Source organism: Ambystoma mexicanum, chromosome 10 (assembly GCF_040938575.1).
Source record: "Ambystoma mexicanum isolate Mex_15411 chromosome 10, UKY_AmexF1_1, whole genome shotgun sequence".
NCBI lineage: Eukaryota > Metazoa > Chordata > Amphibia > Caudata > Ambystomatidae > Ambystoma > Ambystoma mexicanum.
Window position 1 is genome coordinate 1,174,105,500 of NC_090932.1, and position 22,381 is coordinate 1,174,127,880.

General features: G+C 46.0%; 1 protein-coding gene across 3 annotated transcripts in view; it reads right to left on the minus strand.

Moving 5' to 3' along the window:
• The window catches only part of LOC138492139 (protein DGCR6-like), a 189,030-nt gene that overhangs the window by 54,291 nt on the left and 112,358 nt on the right, over positions 1–22,381 (minus strand). The window contains exon 5 of one of the 3 annotated variants that reach the window (XR_011276147.1): positions 15,021–15,122. The exons of the other annotated variants lie outside the window; for them this stretch is intronic. The gene's annotated coding sequence lies outside the window, so the exon portion shown is untranslated. The remainder of the gene's footprint in view (positions 1–15,020; positions 15,123–22,381) is intronic. 3 annotated transcript variants of the gene reach the window in all.

A 22,381-nucleotide genomic window follows, 5' to 3' on the forward strand; every position in this document is an offset into this window, starting at 1 on the left:
TTTCACAGGAAAGCATCTTTCAGTTTTGCAAAGGGGTCGATCACCTTTTGGAGCGTCTGTTGGGCCCCAATCACTTTGCCGGGGGCAGCAGAGTAAAAGATTGTAGGCTCTTCCAGGCGTTTACTTCCCCCTTAGCTACAACCTTCGTTCTAGGCTATCTACTGGAGGTGCCCTCGCCAGGGATGAGAGCTCTTTTCTTTGGAGCCGCTCCCCTCTCAGCTAGCAGAGACTCTACAGCGTGGAGGCACTCCTGAATAGGCTGCACTCCATGTGACAGAGCCACTACTAATGAGTCCCCTAGGACCTTTTTGAAGCACAGTGACAGGTCCCCGTCAATCTCTGGCTCTTCCTCACTATAATCTGGTGAAGTACTCCATTATTCTGTAATTACAGCCAATGTCACCGAGTGCCCCAGGTTATTAGTGCCTTCGGTGTCTAAAAGCGGCAGACTGCTTGTGTGAGAGAGCCCTCCTTTTGCTTGTGTCGAGCTAAAACCCTGTGGATTGCACCCTCACTGTTCGATACGGACAATCCGAATTCTATTTGAAAATTCCACTGGAACATCACCAGGCGTGCACACTGCCGGCATAAGGAGCACAAGATCCTTTCCTCTAACCGGCTTCTCGGAGCTGGAAAGGGACTTTGCACTCACTATAGTAGGATGCAGCCAAGCCTCAGGGAAGCGCTCTTGTCGCCCGGTGCGAGCGACTCGTGGCCTTGGAGCGCTTCCCGAGACTGCTCGCCCCGCTACTTGCTAAATGATGCAGAGTACGATTGTGTTCGAAATAAGGAAAAATATATTAGCACGCGCAACACGCACTTTACAGCCATGCTTCCTTAATATTAGTGACATTAACACGACATTCCTCCCATTAGACAGTTAAATTACCAAACAATCAGTCTTATAAAAGGCACATAAGTCATACTGTCTTCCCACTATTGTTAAATGTAGTCTTATCTGCTTGAAAAACAGCAAAGAAAAAGGAAGAGGCTCTAGCAGATTATTATTTAAAGAGTCTGCTGGTACGTGATTGGTTAAGGAGTTTGTTTCAAAGCTACAGGACACTGGGGACTTCTAGGGATGTGTAGTACCATGTGAAAACCATGTGAAGTAAGTTTTGTTTGTCTGGTTGCTTTACGGTTCCAAAAAAATTAAAGTGTAAATCAGAGTGAAGATTTAAAGAAGTTGTTGAGGATTAACTTTAAAGAGTAAACAATAATGCCTGCCTTCGGTCTCGACATACATAATTGTGTCATCGAGTTGTTTGCTCGAGAATAATCTGAAGGTATTTTGAACTTTGACAGATAGTGTGTAACCCGACTGGCATTTCCTAAAGGATTTGTAGGATCCCAATTTCATGAAATCAGAGTAAGTCATAGACATTGCGCAAAACAGAAAAATGATCACTGTGGAACCTGTTAAAGTGGGAGAATTCCTGATGTAATGCATCAATGCACCAGCAACTTTATTTTGCCGACTGGAAAAAACGTCGGCTTTCTTGGCAAAGTCTTTAGTCATTGAATTAGTGAAATGCACAGCAGGCAAATGGAGACCTTAAGCAATTACACTTCCAGGAAACGTATAACAGCATTTGGATTAGTACAATACCTCCAGAGCCACTGGGAATACAATAAAAGCAAACTCTGAAACAGGCAACACTCAGGAGTTCACCCCAGAGGGGTAACCCCAGATAACAGCAAGGCACACAGAGCAAGGCAAAGCAAACTGGCCGAAAGCACAGGATGCAGCATATACTATGCAAAAAAGGGACTCTTGGGCACTACCTGTTTATGTGAAATGCATCAAGCCACCAGCTCTAGTATTTTGCCTACTTAAATGCCTTAATTCCGCTTCATCTTCAGACACTGGATAGAACACAATAGGATCTTAAATAAATCAGGTTCACATGTAGTTAACTTGTGCCGCATCCATCAGCTATGAATTTAGGCGTTTTGATTAGAGGTAAAGTGCCCAGACCCCTATGAACAAGAGACAAAGAAAGACTACTCTATTCTAGATGCGTAGGCAGCATTCCATGTTAAATTAGAAAAGACTGGACTACCTCACACAACGTTAGAACTCTCGCCAGTGTCTCAATGTTTAAGTTCATGAGATCACCACAATGCCACCATTCTGCCATGTAATGCTAACTTCGCTATTCCCAGCATTAAAATATTATGCTTTTTCAGGTCTGGTACAGTAAACTATGGTGGACGCCAGCTGCAGCATGCAGAAAGGTTCATGGTGCCACATGCAGAATGGGGGTGGAGGGGGTTGCGGCGTAATAGAATACAAAGAAAAAGGCTGGGGGGACACAAAAAGGTCATTCACAGTGCTCAAGACAGTCAGACTTCAGGGTGAAAGGGAAAGGGACACCAGCTGAACAGAAGCAAAGTACAGAAGAGTAAACTGTTCATGGCTAAGAAAAAAGGTAAGGTAAGTACTTCAACGCACCAACCAGGGTGACACCGCATACTAGGGTATAAGAGCAGGCAGTGAATTAAAGTAAATGCATGTTAACTAGGAAGAAGGGCCGAAAAGAAGAGGGGTCCACATAAGCCCCCAATCCTGGGCCAGTTGGCATGGTTAGCCATTTTGAAGAGGGAAGCCTTGAGCCTTTTCAGAATGAGGTGGCTTTCTTCATAATGAGTTTCCAAAATATTAAAAGCCCGATTCACAGAACGTTTTCCTATGGGATTGCGCCATTATAAAACGCTTCTGTGAATCAGGCCCCAAGTTATCGTCAACGTTGTTTTCTGAAAGCAGCGATAGACAGTTTCCTCACTCTGGTGGATCTGAGGAGGGTTATATCTTTTAGTGATAGTTCCGAGATCGGCCAAAGATGTATGTATAACACAATAAGGACTTTGAAATGAATCGTCTTTCAGCCGCAGCCACTGCAAGGCTTTCAAAGAGAGGAAATACAGTCCTGTGGTTTATGACCAAGTACAAGACGAGCATCCTTATTCTGTATGAGATGCAAAAGGTGAAAAGAGTATCTCGGCGAGCCAAAAAAAAAACAAACAGTTACATTAGTCCAACCGTGACAACACTACTACTTAGGACACTTTTATCCGGGTGTTCCATATTAAGCTAGGGTAAGATTTGTTTAACATGCAAAGGTGGTAATGCAGAGATTTAGAAACCGCACAGTTAGTGGTTGAATAAACCATCAAAGGTCTTTCTTTTTTTGACAGGGGAGGGAGGCAGACTCCTGGACAGAGTCCAGTTGAAGGGGAGAGGGCAGAAGGGCAGCTGGTTAAAAAAACAAAAACACTTGTGTTTTGCCCGCATTTAAGCAAAGGTGGCCGTCTACTATCCAGTCCTGCTACGTTATGTCATGCTATGCAATGTCCAGTTATTGGTGCAAGTTATGCAATGTTGGTCTTTTGGGATCTGTGCTTTTTGTCCTTAAATGCATCTCTGTCGGAATGTTAACATGCAATTGTGCTTCCAATTGTGCACCTTCCTATTGCTTTAATGGGGGCAGGGGGAGGATCACCCAAACCCCATGCACACGCCTCTTGGACTTCCATTCCCTCCATCACTGCATCCATACATAACCCTAACCCCCGCCTCCCCTGTATGTTTCCTTTTTTGATTTTATTTCTCCCTTCCCAATATCAATCTTGCAACCGAACGGGTTTTAAGGAGTTTTGCACCTTTTCGTTTTAGTTTAACCCCTACTTACATTTTTCAGACATCATGCTGGATTTGTTACACTGACCGGCTATATCAGGTGATGTCCTATTACATTAAGCCATGCTTTGGTCTGCCATTTCACATTCATGTCATGTTACTCTGTGCAAGGCAACAAGTGCTTTGCAGCACCCTCAAGGTGGCATGTAGAACGTAACCAAAAACTCAAATGAATAATACCCTAAATGGCACCCTGATAAGCACAGTCTACTTATCTGTTGAACCTAAGCTCCCTCGGCTACCATCAGGAAAAGGTAACTGCAGCCAAGGTTGAGGAGTGCATACCAGGCTGAATAATGCGCAATAATGCCTAAAAGAGACCAATCACGCCCAAAGAGGTATACGGCTTCCGAGACCACTATTACCATGCCCACAAAGTCGCTAGCGGGACATAAGAACTTCCAGCCTGCACGGTTTAGGATACTGCTCCCAGAATAAAAGCCCAATCTCATTTAAGAGTTCCTATTGTTACTATACGCTTTATGCATACCAACTTTGTTTTCCGCTTCCCTTCGTGCATCGTTTCAACACACCTATGCTAACAATTAAACCCAAGGTTTGTGGAAAGCCTCGAAAGCTCACCACCCTGAGCCAAAAATCACTAGAACTTTTCCCAAGAAAGGGTGCAAGACCTTCAACGCATACAGAAGGCACACTTGGCCTACCCCTCTCTACTTACCCTCTTTGACGCCATTCATATTGCCTTCCACGTAGTTATTGTGGACTTGTTCACTATGCTTGTCAGTCCAAATATTAAGTCTGGAGTTTGTTATGTGGAGATATTCAATGCAGGGCCCAAGATTTGCACTTGCCATTGGCTAGTAATATTTGTCTCTTGGCGAGGAAGAAATTGTGTGCTGTGTGTATGCATAGAATTGATGTGGCAAGTGACTTTATGGCTGGCTAGTAGCTGCAGCAACTTGAAATATTGCCCCCTGTTAAAATGTACGCCTAGCGAAGAAAAAGGCACAAGCTTCAAGGGTCTGCTTGAGAAAAGAGCCAGTACATCAAAAAAACCATACAGTACCAAGCCCAATTATGTGACCTTACATAAATACCTTCTCCTTAAAATACTATAGGATTTACCCTCTAACTTCTATTCTACTTTAGCTTGGGCACAGGTCAATCCAGCCATCTAAAAACAGTATATTTTCTCCAACCTGTCCCAGCTCCCTTGGAAACTGTTTAACCAATACCGTCTTTCCTCCACTGCTTCATCCGTTCCCATTGAATTTAATTGGCAAACTAAGGTCTAGATCCATGTAGGGAGAGAGGGGCCTAATACGACAACTCCCAGACAAGCCTCAGCTCTTTCAGTCCACTACATTGGCTATTTGGCACAGTATGGGTTAAGTTACTTACCTGTAACTATTGTTCTCCAGCATGGGTCTGGCATGGATTCACATGTAGATGAATAATGTACACACCGCAGTACAACATTACACAACCACGGGAGGTGGCAAACGGAAGCAATTAGCTATTACCTCTGGAACAGACTCACCTCATGCAAACAGGTTGGGTAGCACCGCTTGGCCGACTCTGGACCCCTCCTTAGAATCCCCATCGGCGCAGTAGAACTTTGTGAAGGTGTGCTTGGACATCCACATAGCAGCTCTGCAGATGTCTAGCAGGGGCAAACCAGACAGGAAGAGCAGCGTCGCAGCGATTGCTCTGGTGGAGTGGGCTCTCGGACGGCCAGGCAGCGGACGGTTTGCCAACCCATGGCAGTGCTTGATGCAGCCGGAGAGTCATCTTGAAAAGGAAGCCTTGGACAAGGCCTTCCCATGGTTCACAGGGCCAAAGTTCACAAACAACTGTGAAGTCTTCTGAAAACTCTTTGTACACGTGACATAGAACTTCAAGGCACAAGCAATGTCCAACGAGTGCAAGGCCCTCTCTGCCGGCGACAAAGGTTTCGGGAGAAAAACAGGCAACGCTAAAGGCTCGTTGAGGTCGAATTCCGATGAAACCTTTGGCATGAAAGAGGGGCGAGTACGCAGAATCACCCTTGATTCATGGAAAGACTGGTACGGTTGCTTGCAGGATAAGGCCTGGATCTCACCTACACGTCTAGGAGAGGTGATGGCCACAAGGAAAGCCGGCTTCCGCGAGAGAGAGTGGGGCCTGATGCATAGGCTCAAAGGGCCCCCCTTCCCCCTCATGAGCCTCATCAGAGCCACGTCGAGTTCCCTTGCCCGGGCAGGATCCTTCACCGGTGGTAAGGATCAGAAAAGGCCTTTGAGAAACTCCTTGACATGTCTGCGGGACCACAGCGAGGATCTCCCCCGGGGACCTGGTGTAGTGGGAGATGGCCACCAGATGTACCTTGATGGATGTGTGAGCAAGTCCAGTTTTTGCCAAGGACAGCAAGTATGGAAGGCTCTGAGGAGCCGTGACCCTCAGGAGGGGTAATCTTCTGCGACCGGCACCACGTAACCAAAACACTTCCACTTATGGCCGTACCACTTCAAAGTCAATGGCGCCCTGGCCTTGGCGAGGACCACCCTGCAGTTTGCTGGCAACTCAACCTCCAAACTCTGAGGCTGCAGGAGCCAAGCCTTCAGGTTCAGCGATCCTGGATCGTGATGAAGGATTGAGCCTCCCTCTCTGGTTAGCAGGTCCAGAACCACCAGCAACTTGACTAGAGAAGGTCCAGATACCAAATCTGCCTCGGCTATGCCAGGGGGATGAGGATCATCTTGCATTGACACTGTCCGAGTGTGTTGATGACTCGTAGCAGGACAAGGACTGGAGGGAACACGTACAGAAACGGCCCTTCCCACGGGAAGGAGAACGTGTCCCCCAAGGTCCTTGGCTGGTGGAATCTTGTGGCAAAATTCTGTCATTTGGAGTTCGCCACCGTGGCAAGCAGATCGACTTGGGGTCTGCCTTATCAGATGAATAGGCGGTCCACACGATCTTGATGAAGCACCCACTCATGGCAGGAGCGCAGTTCACTGCTGAGGTAGTCTGCGATGTGTTCTTGACTCTCGCCAGGTGGAGAGGGATGAGGAACATCCTGTGTCCGATGGCCCAGTGCCACAAATCCTGAGCTTCCTTGGAGAGCGCCGGGGATAGAGTGCCCCCCTGCTTTCTGATGTAGAACATGATGGTGGTGTTTGTTTATGAAGATTCTCACCACCTTCCTTTTCAGAGACGGTGGGAATGACTCGAGGGCCTAAAACACTGCCCGTAGCTCCAGGATGTGGCTATGCAGATCCTTCTCCTCCGGCAGCTACAGGTCTATGCTGTGAAGACGTCCGGTGTGCACTCCCCACCCTTGTAGGGAGGTGTCCGTTGTGACCATCTCTTGGTATGGGGGGTTTTGAAGTTGATGGCCTTGGCCGATGTGTGAGCAGACCCCCCCCACCAACCTATCGCCCGTCGGAACTCCTCATTGAGAGTGATCTTGTCCGTGAAACTTCCGCACACGGGCCTCCAGGAATTCTTGTAGGGGGTCACATCTGCAACCTGCAGAGACGGACGAGGTAGATGCATGACGACATCATGCAAAGTAACGACTTCATGGCCCGCGCTGTGGCCATCTGACAGTATTTGCACCTTTCTGCGAATGACTGCTAGCGTCTCCTCAGAGGAGGATGCCAGCAAAGACATCATGTTCAGTCTGGGGTCGAGGAACAGCGCGTTCTGCAATGGCATTAAGCTGGACTTCATATAGTTGACGGAGAATCTCAGATCCATCAATAGTCGGACAGTCGTCTTTGTGTGCTTGTCAGCCAACTCCTGTAAGCGGGTGCGTATCAGCCAATCGTCCAACACAAATTCACTCATATATTCAAAAAACAGTGTCTAATATCACCATATCAAACAATCGAACACATAAAATTAAACCCATTCCGTTTACAGGTGTGTCCCTATGTATCTATTACAGGAGATCTAACAGTCGACACGCGTTTCGTGTTGATATTCGATAGGGCATCAGATCTCTTGCTCATTTGATTCTGCCAACCTTCATCAGGACGGAGGTCAACTAACAGCTGTGTGTTACCTCGCAAATAGACAGGATGAGCAACTTAATCTAAAAAAACAATAGTAAACTAATTTACTCTCTTCGTACATCATTGTCATCTTAGCCAATTTACAAATACAAATGTGAAAACAGTAACATTCTTGTGTTGTTACCAATATCACACTCACCTCCTTTACATGGGTGTTAGACGCTAGTATAGATATTCTGGGACAACTCCCATGTAAGCGATTTCTAGGCGTACATCAAATTATGGAAACTTCTGCAGAGCAAAAACAAACCAAGGGCCTGGTATGTAAATATCCATAGGTCCTATGCAAGTGGCCTATCGTTGACCGCATATATAACCATTAGCAGAAGGATAAGGGTACTCACTTCATTCGTCATTCATAGCCAACATCCAGTAAGCATTTTCTTCACTAATTAATGCAGGATCAACATCTTTGTAGCTGATGTACAAAAACGGGAATAAACACCTATTTTGGTTTGGCGCAGTCCCATTAACAGTATCTAGGCAATGAGTGCTGATACAGTTCTCAATCATATCTTACCATGCACTGATGCAGATAATCCCGGATAGACCTACGTTATTTTTTGTGGCCCAGCCACGTGTGGCTATATTAATATCGACTCAACGCTCGCGTTGTAGTCACTAAAACAAAGAGCAGAAAGGCGACCTGTGTATCTAGTTTTCATTTCAACAGTTGTAAACTTTCGCGTGGCTAGACAACACATTACCATAAAACACATGCAACATGTGTCAAGAAGGATCAATACTTATACATCACAAATTTCTAATTGTAGAAAGACCCACATATTGTCGCAATGTACTCCTACACAGGAACACTTTTCCGTGCTCCAATGATCAAGATTATTCATAACGTTGTCCTTAGAAACATTTAGACATGTCTCAGTTATTGCAGACACAAGCGCGGTAAAATATACCATTATCAAACTTCCGCTAGGCTCACATATCAGCGTGATGCAATCCTCCAAAGTGATCACTTACCCGTGCACCGCTGGTCAAGATTGTTCATTGCATTGTCCTTGGAGACATTTAAACCTGTCTATTGCTGCAGACCCAAGCGCAGTGAAATATATCAAACAGTGGCTTGTACTTAATTACAATGACCCCTACCCTTACGTGCCAACCTTGAAATGAATGAATTCGCTTCTAACGTGCGATTAAATTCAATCACAGCAGTAATTGCTCTCGCCAGACTCTCGGGCGGAGGAGGAAATGCTCATCATCACCATACCTGTTTTTCTTAAAGAGTAATGGCGGTAGAAAGAGGACTTGCATTATACCTGCCAGCATCATGTTAATTACTGTAGGGACATTGGATATTATATCTATATCCACCGCTATGTGCATTACATCCCTCTTAGTGGGATGTAGCAAATAGTTATACATAATATTGTGAACAGCTTATAACATCTATTACTGTGTTATTACGGTGCAATGCCTTCTGGGACATGTAGTTAAGAATGGGTACTCACAAGGATCCAACTGCATCACCCTTTGTGACAACTAATGGGCAAGAAATAAATGTATCCGAATAGGACTACTTTCCTTGATGAGTACCATTTCCTTCAGTACTGAATATTTGACTATCAAATTTATTATTAAAGTTTATTCCATGTTAAAGCAGAAATTCGTCCATTTTACAGTGTTTAATGCAGGAGTATAAATCAACCATGGCTTCTTTTCACTTACTGATTATAGTGTTCCATTCCACGGCAATATTCAAACCATGCCGCACTGTAGTTAAAGAATAGATCCAACGCTGTTCTAGCTTGTGGAGCACCTTTGCCAGAACGCCTCCTCGACTTATTGGTTTGACAGCTTGTAGTACAAACCATTTGAGTTCTGTGTCCTTATGATTTTTTGTCTGCCACTTTGTCCCGAATGCAAGATCCATGCTTGCATATTCTCTGCCTGATCTGTCTGGTGGTCTTGCCTACATATACCAAGTTACACGGGCAGGAAATAATGTAGATTACATTTTTTGTCAAACAGTTCGTATGGCTCTTGAGTTCCCATTTCACATGTCCATGGTTAAGACATGCATTACACACGTAATATCATTTCTGATCATTGTATCTGCTTAGATTCACATGCTGTGCATATGGTCCGACATCCAGTGGTAACAGCAGAGTATTGCATCTTGTCTTTCGGGGACCGAAAGGGGACGTCGGCATAGGCGTGTCTCTAACACTATCCCGATCGTGACGTGTAGTGTACCCAAAATCTCTCATGCGCAGAGGTCCCTCCTATTGTATTTTATCTGCCGTTATGGAGCCCAGGCTATTGTGAGTGAGTACATAAAGAGAGAAAGTAGTAAGACGTCCGGGGAGGCAGGGTGGGCGCATGTGAATCTAAGCAGATACAATCATCTGAAATGCTATTACGGTGAGTAATGCAGGTCTTCTGATGCTTGTTAACATGCTTAGAATCACATATCACATACTGTGCATAGACTAGCGAGCAGTACCCGGAATTGGAGGTGGGTTGTGAGAAGGAACAGTAGTGAAAAGATTTATTAATACTGCTTGTCCCACCCAAGAATCAGATCTAGAATGAGTGTCTAGGCAATAGTGTTTTGTAAAGGTGTGTACAGAACTCCAGGTTGCCGCTTTGCAAATGGACTCAAGGGGAACATTTGCAATAAATGCTATGGAAGCCCCAGAGTAGTGCGTGCTCTAGGCTTGAAGGGCAGTTCTCTCTTAGCAAGAGTAGAACATAGTGTGATACATTTGACAATCCACCTTGAGATAGCTGATTTAGAGACAGGATCCCCTTCTCTACTAGCAGCCACTGAAACTAAAACTGGTTTGTTTTCCTCAGTGGTTTTGTTCTTTCCAGGTAAAACATGACTGCCTTGCACACATCTAGTTTGTGTAGGCTTTTTTTGGCCATGCTAGTGGTATTCTGGAAGAAAGTGGGTAGTTCGATTGATTGGTTCACATGGAACATTGAAATGAACTTAAGCGCAAATCTGGCATGAGTGCGCAGAACCACCTTATCCCTGTGGACTGTAACAAAAGGGTCTAGAAAGGGCCTGTAGTTTGCCAACCCTTCTAATAGAAGTGATAGCCACTAGGAAGGCTGTCTAAGTAAGGTCTTTTAGACTTGCTTTATGCATTGGTTCAAAGGGAGACCCCATGAGTCTGGTCAAAACCACATTTAGAACCCATCCGGGAGTGTTAGTGAGAATTCTCTCTTTAGGCTGAATTTCCTAAACTAGTGAGTCCCCCAGCAGCTTCGCTGGATTTCTGGAGTTTGTTTTTTTTCTCCTGCCAAGAGTGAGACTCTTTCTCCCACTCTTGGACATTATTTATGGTGTTCCTTTGACTGTTAATGTGTTTTTTGGGCTATGGGTCCTTTACTCCATAGGGTCTCATGTGTTTTTACTATGTGTGTTACACAGCACCCTCCGTGCAGTAACAGGGGTGTCATAGTGACACCCCACCATATACTCCATACCCTGGGACTGACTACTGTCTCCCAGGGCACGTAAAGTCACCATTGGCTTTACTAGTCCCAAATTATGAACAGAAACCAGTACAAACCATCACATTGTGGACGTACTGGTCGGAGCAATTCGATTGCCCCGGGGTCTGTTAGTCGAGGGGGCACGTCTCCGTCCCCCCTGATCGAGTTTTGGCTGGTGGCAGTGCATACTACTTTTTATATTCGACCGCCAATATATCCCCATGGGACTTTCCCATTGTTCGAGGCTACCAACTTTAATTATTTAATTCTCATAGCCTCGAACATACCGCCGGTTTATTTATTTAATATTAATTTGCCGGTTGGTATTTTTTGCCAGGACTCTATTCTAAAATGGCGTTTGTGTTCTCTTCTGTGACTCCAACCCAAGTCGAGCCCTTTGTACCACTTTTTGGCGGGCTTCTCCACATAAGCCTCCAAAAGTGGTGCCACCCTGTCTGGGTACCACAGGGGGTGCCGGAGGGGGTTTAGGCACCCTGGACTGAGTTACCTTGGTAACTCAAGTCGCACTCTTGTGTGATTGGCCCAAGTGGTGAGCCGGCCGGCTCACCACTTAGCATGTTTGATTGACAGCTAGGCTGAGTGAATGGGGGTGTGCTGCATAAAAGCAGGGCTTTGGGGACTGGAACTTCAGAAGTCACCACAGGACCCGAGAATCCGACGAGGGAGAAGCTGAGCCGACCTACCACGACGACACCACCGGTGGAGCCCTGCGGAACCAACTCACCACTTCCCGACGACAGAGAAGATCTCCCGGCTGGAGAGGCTTCTTCCCCTGACTGGTGGGCACAACCAGTTTACCTTCTTCTCTTCGCACCCCAGGCCATCTTGTGGTCGAATTGCCCGTGCCAAGCACCCCGACAACCGAATAGCCACTTACCACTGGACCGCGAATAAAAGGACCGCTCCTTTTACCTGAGAACTCCGCGGCTAGTTTCTTCCCTGGCAGTGCAATGGACTCCTGTCTTCCTCCCCGACGAGATCCTCTCTTCCCCCGGACGAAGCACCGCCTTGCATCCGCTTCCAGGAACAACTGCCCCCGCTGGAGTATTCTCACCACTTTAAGGTACTGTGTCCGCTGGGCCTCCCTTTCTAAAGATTGCTACAAGGTAATAATAACCCCTTAACCTTCTGGACTGGGCTGGCCGCCTTGACCTTCTAACTGGTCCCTTTCTTTTGGTCCAACTCTTTTTGAACCTTTGCAAGACTCTTGTGCACTTCAACCGTGACCTTGGACACATTTCGTTCTGATCCTCTTAAAGTGGATCCGGCCTACTGAACTCTAACTTCACGGTTTTACTTGCCTTCCTCTCCTGTTTTGATCTTATGAAAGTGTTGGCAAGCGTTTCATATTATACTCTGCTTTTCTCTCCCTTTTTAAACTAATTATTAGAGTGCCATCTGCGTTAAGCGCTCACCGCTGTCTGAAAATAAGTGGGGCTTTACTTAAGACTTGTCTAATATTCTTCTAAGGGAGTGTATATCTTTTAGTGACCGTGTTTTTGAATTGCTTACTATTAGTGCCTGTGTGTTTTTCTAGATGTGGTTTTAAATATATAATTATATCTCTTTTACACCAAGCTCTGGTCAGTGTTTACTTGTTCTACTGTGTTCTTTTGACCTATTGTGAATACTCTGTATACTGCCTAACTCTTCTTGAGGGAAGTCTGACTGCTCAGCCACAGCTACCAAGTGAATCTGTGTGGTACAGACTGCTACCAAGTGGGTTTACTGCCAAACACCTATAGTCTTAAATCTTTTGCAGTGGTCCCAGAGGGAACTGCACAGGTTTCTGCCTAACAGGGAGCTGGGTCAGAAATGTGGGATGAATTCTCTTAACCCCTTCCTTAAAAGCCTTAACAGGTATTTTCCACCACAACACTTTCTGTTGTGACGTAGTGTAGGTAGAGCAGCTAGATGAACCTTTAGTGAATTAAAAACCAATCCGAAGTCTAACAAATGAGTTAGGTACAACACAATGTGGGTAGGCGGGCAGTCAATGGGATTGACGCCCCCTTGGTCTTACACCAGATGACAAAGCGCTTCCACTTACTGGAATAGCAATAAAGAGTGTTAGGTTTTCTAGCTTCCCCGAGTATGTCCATGCCTCTCAGAGAGTTGAAGGTGTCCAAACTCTGTGACCTTAGGAGCCAGGCCGCTAAGTTCAGAGTTTGCGGGAATGGGTGTAGTGTCTCCCCTCTGTCCTAAGACATGTTCTACGGGCAGGGTAGTCTCACAGGGGGAGGGAGAGGGACATTTCCATTAGATGAGCGAACCAGGGTTGGCGGGGCCACCAAAATCATGGTAATTGGTTCCTTGTGCATCTTGTGCACTATCTTGTTGAGTAGGGGAGTCGGGGGCTAGGGGTAGCGTAGATACATTTCCCTGACCATGTTATCCAGAGTCCGTTCCCCTTGGAGCATTTCTGGGGATACCTGGAGGCATAGTCTTGGCATTGGGCGTTCTCCATTTTGCAAACCGGTAGATTTCTGGGAAGCCCCATTCTGCGAAGACGTTGGAGACGATGTCTTCATGCAGACGCCATTCGTATTTAAGGGCAGTGGGAAGTTTCTGCTGAGCACGTCCGGTAGAAGATTGAGTTCTCCTGGAACGTGTTGGGACAGTAGGAACATCTTGTGTTTGAGAGCCCACATCCAAATGTTCTGGGACAGCTTGGATAGCCCTGGAGAGTGCGTGCCCCCCCGTTTTTTTAGGTAATGCATGGCTGTGGTGCTGTCTGTCAGGACCAGAACTGTCTTCCCCTGTAGCTGTGTCTGAAAGGCCTTCAGTGCTTTGAATACCGCCAACAGATTTATATGGTTGGATGCTACTTGTGGGGACCACACTCCATGCGCTGTCCGCTGAAGCAGGTGAGTGTGAGAGATGCTGGTGAGTGTGAGAAATTATCCTATGATTGGTTGTGCGCATACTTCACAAGGTTCTGCCAAATTAGAGTTGGTTAATATGTTGCGTGGCATGCGACAGCAGTGATGGGCCACATGGGTAATTTCTCAAAAAAACCCAGGTAAAATAGCAAAAACAGCGGGGTCTTCACTGTCTGCGCTCCACACCGATTAAGTAGTTGAACAGGTTACTTTCTTAGCTGGTAACGTCCTTTCGATGGGATGGTCCGACGACGTATTCCATATCTATGACAGGTAATCAGCACAGCTGTGGTGATTACCCGTCATAGATATGGCATAAGTCGGAGGACCCAATCCCCTCGAAAAGACTGTTAGAGTCAACTGAGATTGAGAACCAAGACACTATTATAAAGTCACTTGTGGCATATATATATGTATATATATGATTTTAGTCAGGCGTATGTCATACAATGTATTCTTATAAACACAAGTTTCACAATTTGTGATTTCAGGATTTCAGGAGAAAATAGGAATTTGGAACAAAAAAGTGGTGTCAACAACTAACCGCCAACATGCGTTTCAACCCTAACCGGGCCGCCCTCAGGGCGTTTGAAATCTTGGGGTTACTGAGTGTTAGAGCAAAAAGCACTTTACTCTAAAATAGAGGTGGCATTGTTTCATTGCATTCATGATACACAGAAAAGACAGATCATATCTAATATTGCATTGGTGCAGACTCCAGGAAAGAACAAAAGGAACCAAAAGGAAAGAAACAAAGAGGAGCATGGAGAAGAAAGAGGGTACGGGATTCGGGACAAAAAGAAAAAAAAACATTAGTGATCGCGTATACATGATTACCAAAGAGCACTAACAATATAGATGACACCTGGTGAACGCAGGCTCCATCCCTTTAAAGGTCCAGAATGTATAGTTTTTTAAAGTACTATGGATTACCTGTCTAAAAATGTGCAGGGAGCTGGTGAATCGTGTGTGATCACACACCACTTCTAATCAGATAATGTTCTGTAGATTATAGATCCCCCACAATGGCGAAATCTGAAATCAGACATGTATACATTTTATTTCTTAGTCTAGCGCTTGTCCAGAACTGGTGAACATATGCATTATAATATGCAAGTTAAATAAACAATGAAGATTGCCAAAGCGCATAGCGCAGGAAGTCTCGATTCTATTAAAGACACGGAGGCGGGCATTATGCTTCTTCTTTAATACTGCTAAACACAGCACTTCAAATCATGTTCATTTTCTTTTTGTAATTTTTTTTACAACATATATAAAACAAAAACTCAAAGAACTTTCATCCAATATGGATCCTTTAAAACCAGACCAAATCGTGTCCATACTACATTTGCCATGAGACCCCAGAATCCTGTAGTCCCAGCCTCAGTCTGGATCACCAATAGGACTCCCTTTCCCAGTATAAGTCCTCCCTCGACTAGGTGCTTTCCTCTTCTTTTTTGATGATCTGGCTGAACTCGTATTAAAAGTCTATCTTCCATCAACTGATGTCTTTACTCTTGTCTTTATGAGTAGCGAATAGTTGCATTGTCTCGGATACAACATAACGTCACTCCCTCGAGTTCTTCTGCGCTTCCCCTTACGTAAAACAAAATCGATATGTTAGGGTGGGGAATTCGCTGCCTATTCTCAAAAGAAAATTACCACATCAATTTCACAGTTTCAAAAAGTTCATATCGCAACATTCCCTCTGGGAGGGATAATGCTCGCCTCCGTGTCTTTAATAGAATCAAGACTTAATGCGCTATGCGCCTTGGCAATCTTCATTCTATGACATGATCGGAGGTGAGCATTACGCTTGTTCAAAGCTTTGAATCACTGCTGATGCAATATTCGCTACTGGTTTAAAATAGAAGGTTCTTAAAACTGAGTCACTCGACCAGTCTGCTCCCTTCAAGATCTCCTGCAGCGGAACTCCGGCTGCAAAAGCCCCTGAAGCCATGGACCCCCTGGCCGATTGAGCTCCGAAAACAGAAGTGTCTATGCCCGCCAGTTCCATAACTTCCTTCACCCATCTCGCAATGGTAGCTGGGGCTACTGCTTTATAAGGCTTTCTTCGCGGAATGAGAAGCTACGTGACATTATGGGGCCTAACAGCCACTTTTGCCGCTTCATAACACTTAATGCACCGCGCTACGCAGCGCTTGCTATTGTCTGGGAAATCGGGATAATTAATCACTTTAGAATTTGTCTTGGTATGCTGCGCCAGATTAAACGCTATGCCTTCTGGATAAAAGATCTTCCTGTCAATCTCTAAGGCCTTAACGTCTGATACTCTCCTGCATGAAACCAAACAGAGTAATGTGGCTAGCTTTGCCGACAGTTGCCTGTTCGATAAGAGGTCATTTCTCGGCCATTGTTCGAATAATTGTAAGACCTTGTTGACGTCCCACAGTGTTGAATATCTAGGCAATGGAGGTCTAGTGAGCTTCACTCCCTTCAGAAGTCTAGTTACTGCTGGATGTTCCCCCACTGGAGTTCCATCTATTTGCTCGTGCCCTGCAGAAATGGCTGACCTATAAACTCCTATTGTTCTAAACGCCTTCCCACTAGTCGTTAATGATGCTAGGAAGTTTAGAATATGTTCCATAGGAGCTGAAACAGGAGAAATACTCCTCCCCCTGCACCATCTGACCCAGGTCTGCCAAGCGGAATCATAGCTCCGAATTGTGGATGGCGCCCACGATACCTTGATAAGGTCCATAGCTTGCTCTGAAAACCCTGGCAGGCACCATCTGCGCCTGAAATTCTGCATGCTATTAGGTTCAGTGACTTGTTCTGAATCAGCGGGTGAGGATTGCCTGTCGGATCGAGTAGGAGATCCGCTCTGTGGGCAATCCTCTGCGGGAAATCCATAGAAAGTTCCATCAGAACTGGAAACCATGCTTGCGACTTCCACTCTGGTGTCACTATCACTAGCTCTGCTCCTTCTCTGCAAGTGTTTGCTAGGGCCCTCAGCAGCATTGCGAAGGGGGGAAAAGGCATAGCGAATGGGTCCTTTCCAGTTGTGCATGAATGCATCAATCGCTGTCGCTTCCGGATCCAGCCTCCAGCTGAAATACTTTGGCAGTTGGGCATTCAGTCTCGATGCAAAGAGATCTATATCGAAGGGACCCCATTTCTGTTGCAAACTCTTGAAGACTGATTTGTGCAGCTTCCAGTCGCTGGAGTCTGTTAGGTATCGGGAGTTCCAGTCTGCCACTGTTTTCCTTGCTCCCGGAAGATATTCTACTTTCACTGCTATCTCCTTTTCTAAACATGCATGCCCAAAATCCTTGGCTAATTCGGCTAGCATCTTGGATCTCGTGCCACCTAGCTTGTTGATATATCTCATTGCCGAGATATTGTCCATACGCAGAAGGATGCATCATTTTGCTTGTTCCTTGGTAAACGCTTTAACTGCGAAGGATCCTGCCAACAGCTCTAGGCAGTTTATGTGCATTTCTAATTCTTCTCGTGACCATTTTCCGCCGGTCTTGATGAGACCGCATCTTGCTCCCCAGCCTGACCTGCTGGCGTCTGATTCTATGACTATCTCTGGCATGTCCCTGAATATGGCTCTGCCGTTCCAGGCCTCCATGTTGCTGAGCCACCATTGGATTTCTGACTTGCTGTCTTCGTCTAAAGGAACTAGGTGATGATACCTCCATCCTTTCTGAAGGAATCTTATCTTGAGCCTTTGCAGAGCTCGGTAGTGTAAGAGCCCTGGGAATATCGTTTGGATTGAGGCTGCTAGGAGAGCTACTATCCGGGCTAGATTGCGAAGCGATATAACCGGTTTCTTCAGAGCTGTTCTCAGATCTCTCTTGATCGCTTTGATCTTGGAGCTGGGAAGTTCTAGAGAAGCCTTCCTTGTGTCTATCACAAAACCCAGGAATTCTATTCTCCTGCATGGCACCAAGTCTGATTTCTCGATATTGATGAGTAACCCCAGCTCTGCAATCAGTGTACTCGCCCATCGGACTTGACTTGCCCTCGGACATAAAAAGAATGTCGTCTAAGTATACAATCATTCGTATGCCCTCGTCCCGGAGAGCGGCTGCGAGGGGCCTCATTAGCTTCGTGAACGCCCACGGGGCTGATGCTAGGCGGAACTGCAGGGTTTTGAACTGCCATATTTGACTCCTCCAGATAAATTGGAGAAATCGTCGGGCACTGCCAGATAGGCGTCCTTCAAATCTAACCGAACTAACCAGTCCCCCTTCCTGAGAAGGTCCGACAGCAGATGGATTCCTTCCATCTTGAAATGCCTGTACACTAGCCAGCTGTTCAGCTCCTTCAGATTTATGACAGAACGCACTTTGCCGTTCCTGTGCACTAAAAACATGTTGCTCAAGAAACCTATTGAATCCAAATGTGCCCTCTCTATGGCTTGCTTCTGCGCCAAAGCTTGCAATTCCTTAGCTAGCAATATCGCTTCTGCCCCTGTACAATGCAAGCACAGAGGGAGTTTTGTCTTCTTGGGGCGACGTATAAAATCTAGCCTGCAACCCTGCGCTGACTGTAGTACCCAGGCATCTGCCGAAAGCTCTTGCCAATTGTGCATGAAAAGCTCTGTTCTGCCCCCACAGGTGGGTATATCGTTTTGCCTTCACTCACCAGAGTTGTTATTCTGGTGCCTGAAGTAGCCTCTTCCTCTTCTCCCTCTGAAGTTTCTTCCTCTATTTGGAAAGAAGGCATCTTGCTGCCGTGACTCCCAATACTGGGCCCTCGGCCCCTGTGGCCTTCGGTTTGAGTTAAATCGGCCGGTCGAGTAGCCTCTGTTTCGACCGGCCCCGGCAAAAATTCGCCCGGGGAGAACTTTCCTGATGGAAGCCTGTGCCTTCTCGAGGGCCGTTATAGGTTCCAACAAACCTGCTAATCTCTTTCACGAATGTGTCTCCAAAGAGTAGACCTTGGGCGCCTTCTCCGGCTTCATATGAGGCTAAATCACTTAGCTTGTTATCCATCTTTAGCAACATAGATCGTCTTCTCTCTGCCGATATTGCCGAGTTCGCATTCCCTAGAAGACATACGGCTCGCTGCGCCCATCCTGCAAGGATGAAAGGATCTACAGGTTCTCCAGTATCCTTGGCTCTTTCAGCGAGGTCCATAATTTTCACAATGGGCCCCGTTAGATCTAGTACCTTATCTGGGCAGGATCGCCAAGCGCGGTCCATAACTTTCCTCAGGTCTTTATTTTCCTTGGTCACAAAAGTAAGCATTTTTGGGTCCAACTCTGGAGTTTCGGGGACTTTCCCTTTCAGTTCTGGTCTGTCTGGGGCACTCTGATCTGAGCCGGAACCTCGTTTCCTTCTCCAGTGGTTTCCTTATTTTCTGGGCCATATAAACAGCCACTCTTGGTGAAGGGGTCCATTCTGTGGACCGGGGGTGTCTGAGTCCGGCTCCAACATATCTGAAATATCCTCGTCTGGGGTAGCCTCTGCATCGCTGGCTTTAACCTTTTCTGCTTTTGGCTCTTCAAGAGTTTCCTCTTTGCCCAAAAAGCTCTCATCGTCTTCCTCCTCTTGATCGTACTCTTCTGACGATGAGTTTCCGTTCCCCACATGGTCTGCCTCTGGGGTCGGGGGTACAAGGCAGGGCACCGCTGATTTTGCCAAAAAGGCTTCTTTCAACCTGTGGAAAGCATCAGTTGCCTCCTGGGGCTTTTCTCTTAGTCCCCTGATAGAGCCCAGGGGGGGGGGGTAGAAGAGTGCTTCCTCTTCCGGGCTACTTTACACCCCCTGTTAGTGTTCTCCAGAGGTCTTGCGGAGGTCCCCTCACCTGGATCTTCCTGACTGCCAGCTTTGGTGCCCAGTAAACCCTCCAGGGCTTGTAGTCGGTCTTGTAATGGTTGCACCCCTTGAGCTACTGCTATAACCAATGATTCACCTAACACTCTTTTAAAGCTGAGTAAAAGGTCCCTCTCCTCTTCTTGCATTTCTTCCTCCTGCTCGTCATATTCTTCCCAATTCTCCTCTCCTCTGTCACTTGCCATCATCTTGGCTTGAGAGGTTGCTCCCTGAATGGGGTATGCCTTATGGAGTCTCACAAATATTAGCTAGGAGCCTCTGAGGAGAGCTCTCTCTCTCTCAGATGTAAAGCCACTGACAAAATGTATTTTTTGTTTTTTTTGTCTGTCGCCTCTGGATGTGGCTGTAAAATGGTGCCGCGTGGGGGTTCCGCGGACACAGTGACTCTCAAGCATAGGAAATGCTTTAAGCGCGGAGATTCGACCGTTAGGAAGGCCGCAAAATCACCGCCGTGCGCATGCGCAAATGCGCACTGCCTAGTTCATGGCGCCACTGCCGTGTTCAGGATGCCAGGCTCCGGCGGCCTCTGAGGAGGATCGTATTATTCAGTATTGCGAGGCGGGCGGGCCCCTGAAGCGGGCGATAACGCTCGCGGGATCCGCCTTCCTCATAAACTTATGAAAGAAATTGCGTCGAAAATATACCAACGTGTATCCTTGCTATTACCTGAAAAATAACTGCTAATGTAATTTTCACACGAAATTAATGTGTGCGCTGTGAGAATACTGGCATTGTAACTATTTGCGCGCAACATACATCACGGTGAATAAAATCCATATAAATGCTTGACAAACACAATGTATAACTCATGGTATTAAAACACTGAGGTTCTATTTAGTTGTGTATGCAGCAAAAAAGAAGAGGAAAGCACCTAGTCGAGGGAGGACTTATACTGGGAAAGGGAATCCTATTGGTGATCCAGACTGAGACTGGGACTACAGGATACCTGGGGCCTCATGGGAAATGTAGTATGGACACAATTTGGTCTGGTTTTAAAGGATCCATGTTGGATGAAAGTTCTTTGAGTTTTTGTTTTATATCTGTTGTACAAAAAAAATTAAATAAATTATGAAAATGAACATGATTTGAAGCGCTGTGTTTAGCAGTATTAAAGAATAAGCATAATGCTCGCCTCTAGTCTTGACATAGAATCTCTCTGCTTACCTGCCTATTTGTAAAGTATAACATGTCACAGATGGTTCATAGGGTCTCTGTGAGAGATATTTGCAAATGCCGTCTGATAGTAAGTGATACGTAGGTTTCCCAAAGTTAACTGAAAATGGAAAGAAAAGTAAATATTGGACGTGAATCACCTATACTGAGAGTGACTTGTAATGTTAATGCCAGAAGCATTTCCTGGGTGGGATTATAAAGTGAGTTAACGCTTACCGTATTAGCCGCCTTAATGCGTGAGAGAAGTAGAGCAAAGCCGTGTGGCCGATCGCGTTCTGCTGAAAGAAAGGCGTTGGCTGAACAAGCCTACCAGGGCCCTTGAGGCTAATGTACCATCCGATCACGTGATGGGTCGCGTGATGCCGGGTTGCCTGGTAACGCTCTTAACAAAAAATTGTCGGTGAGGTTCTTAAACTTCACCCGTACGAACGATCGCTCTCAAACTTAAACCGTTCGTACAATGGGCTTAAGGGGGCCGGATATTAGAAAATAATTGGAGTGCCAATACTGGTGTTAAGAAAAAAATTAGCTGTGCATATGAAGCGTGCTCTAGGTGGGATGGGCGTTGGCCTCTCGGACCAATCAGAGAGATGTGAAAAACATTTTAGTCTTTGGCTGTAGTTGTTAGGCAACGCTACGTGCTCGTTGCTCTCATGGGTGGGGTCAGTAAAGAGTATTTGGTGGATTGGGAATGAAAGACCAGCTAAGAATAACAAAGCGTAGCACAGGGCGGCTAAGTGTAGACCCGAATGTTATGTTGCTCTCTGATTACCGCAGCTTTTAAATGCAACACAAATAATTAGCTGCTCCTAGAAATGGGGCGGGGAAAAAAGATCCCGGGTATGTGGGCGTTGCTCCTTTGAAACAAAAAGAGTTATCTACTTGCTAACTAACACAGGTTAAGGCTCAATAGCAGCGTGCAGTGAAATACACGTGTCATGCAATTTGTGTTTAGGCACCTCACAAACTGAAGTGAAGAAAGTGGATATTACCAAAGATCACGCAGATAATGGGACAGTAGTGATCATTGACAGAACCGAGATTCGACAGCCGTGTCAATGTACTAATGCATACGGCAGGATAGCCGTGTTGTGGAATTATATGTACATGGTTACAGTCTTTTTATGATGGGAGCCCAAAGGCTGTTGGGCTGATTAAGAATCTAATATTGTGTATACCTAAGCATACCAAAATGTGGTGCTGCACACTTGGTACATAGAAGTTTACAGAACAATCATCCGTATGTATCTAGAGGCATCACCAAGTGTCATCTACCTATTGCAGATTGACCGCCAAAGGATAATTGTTGAT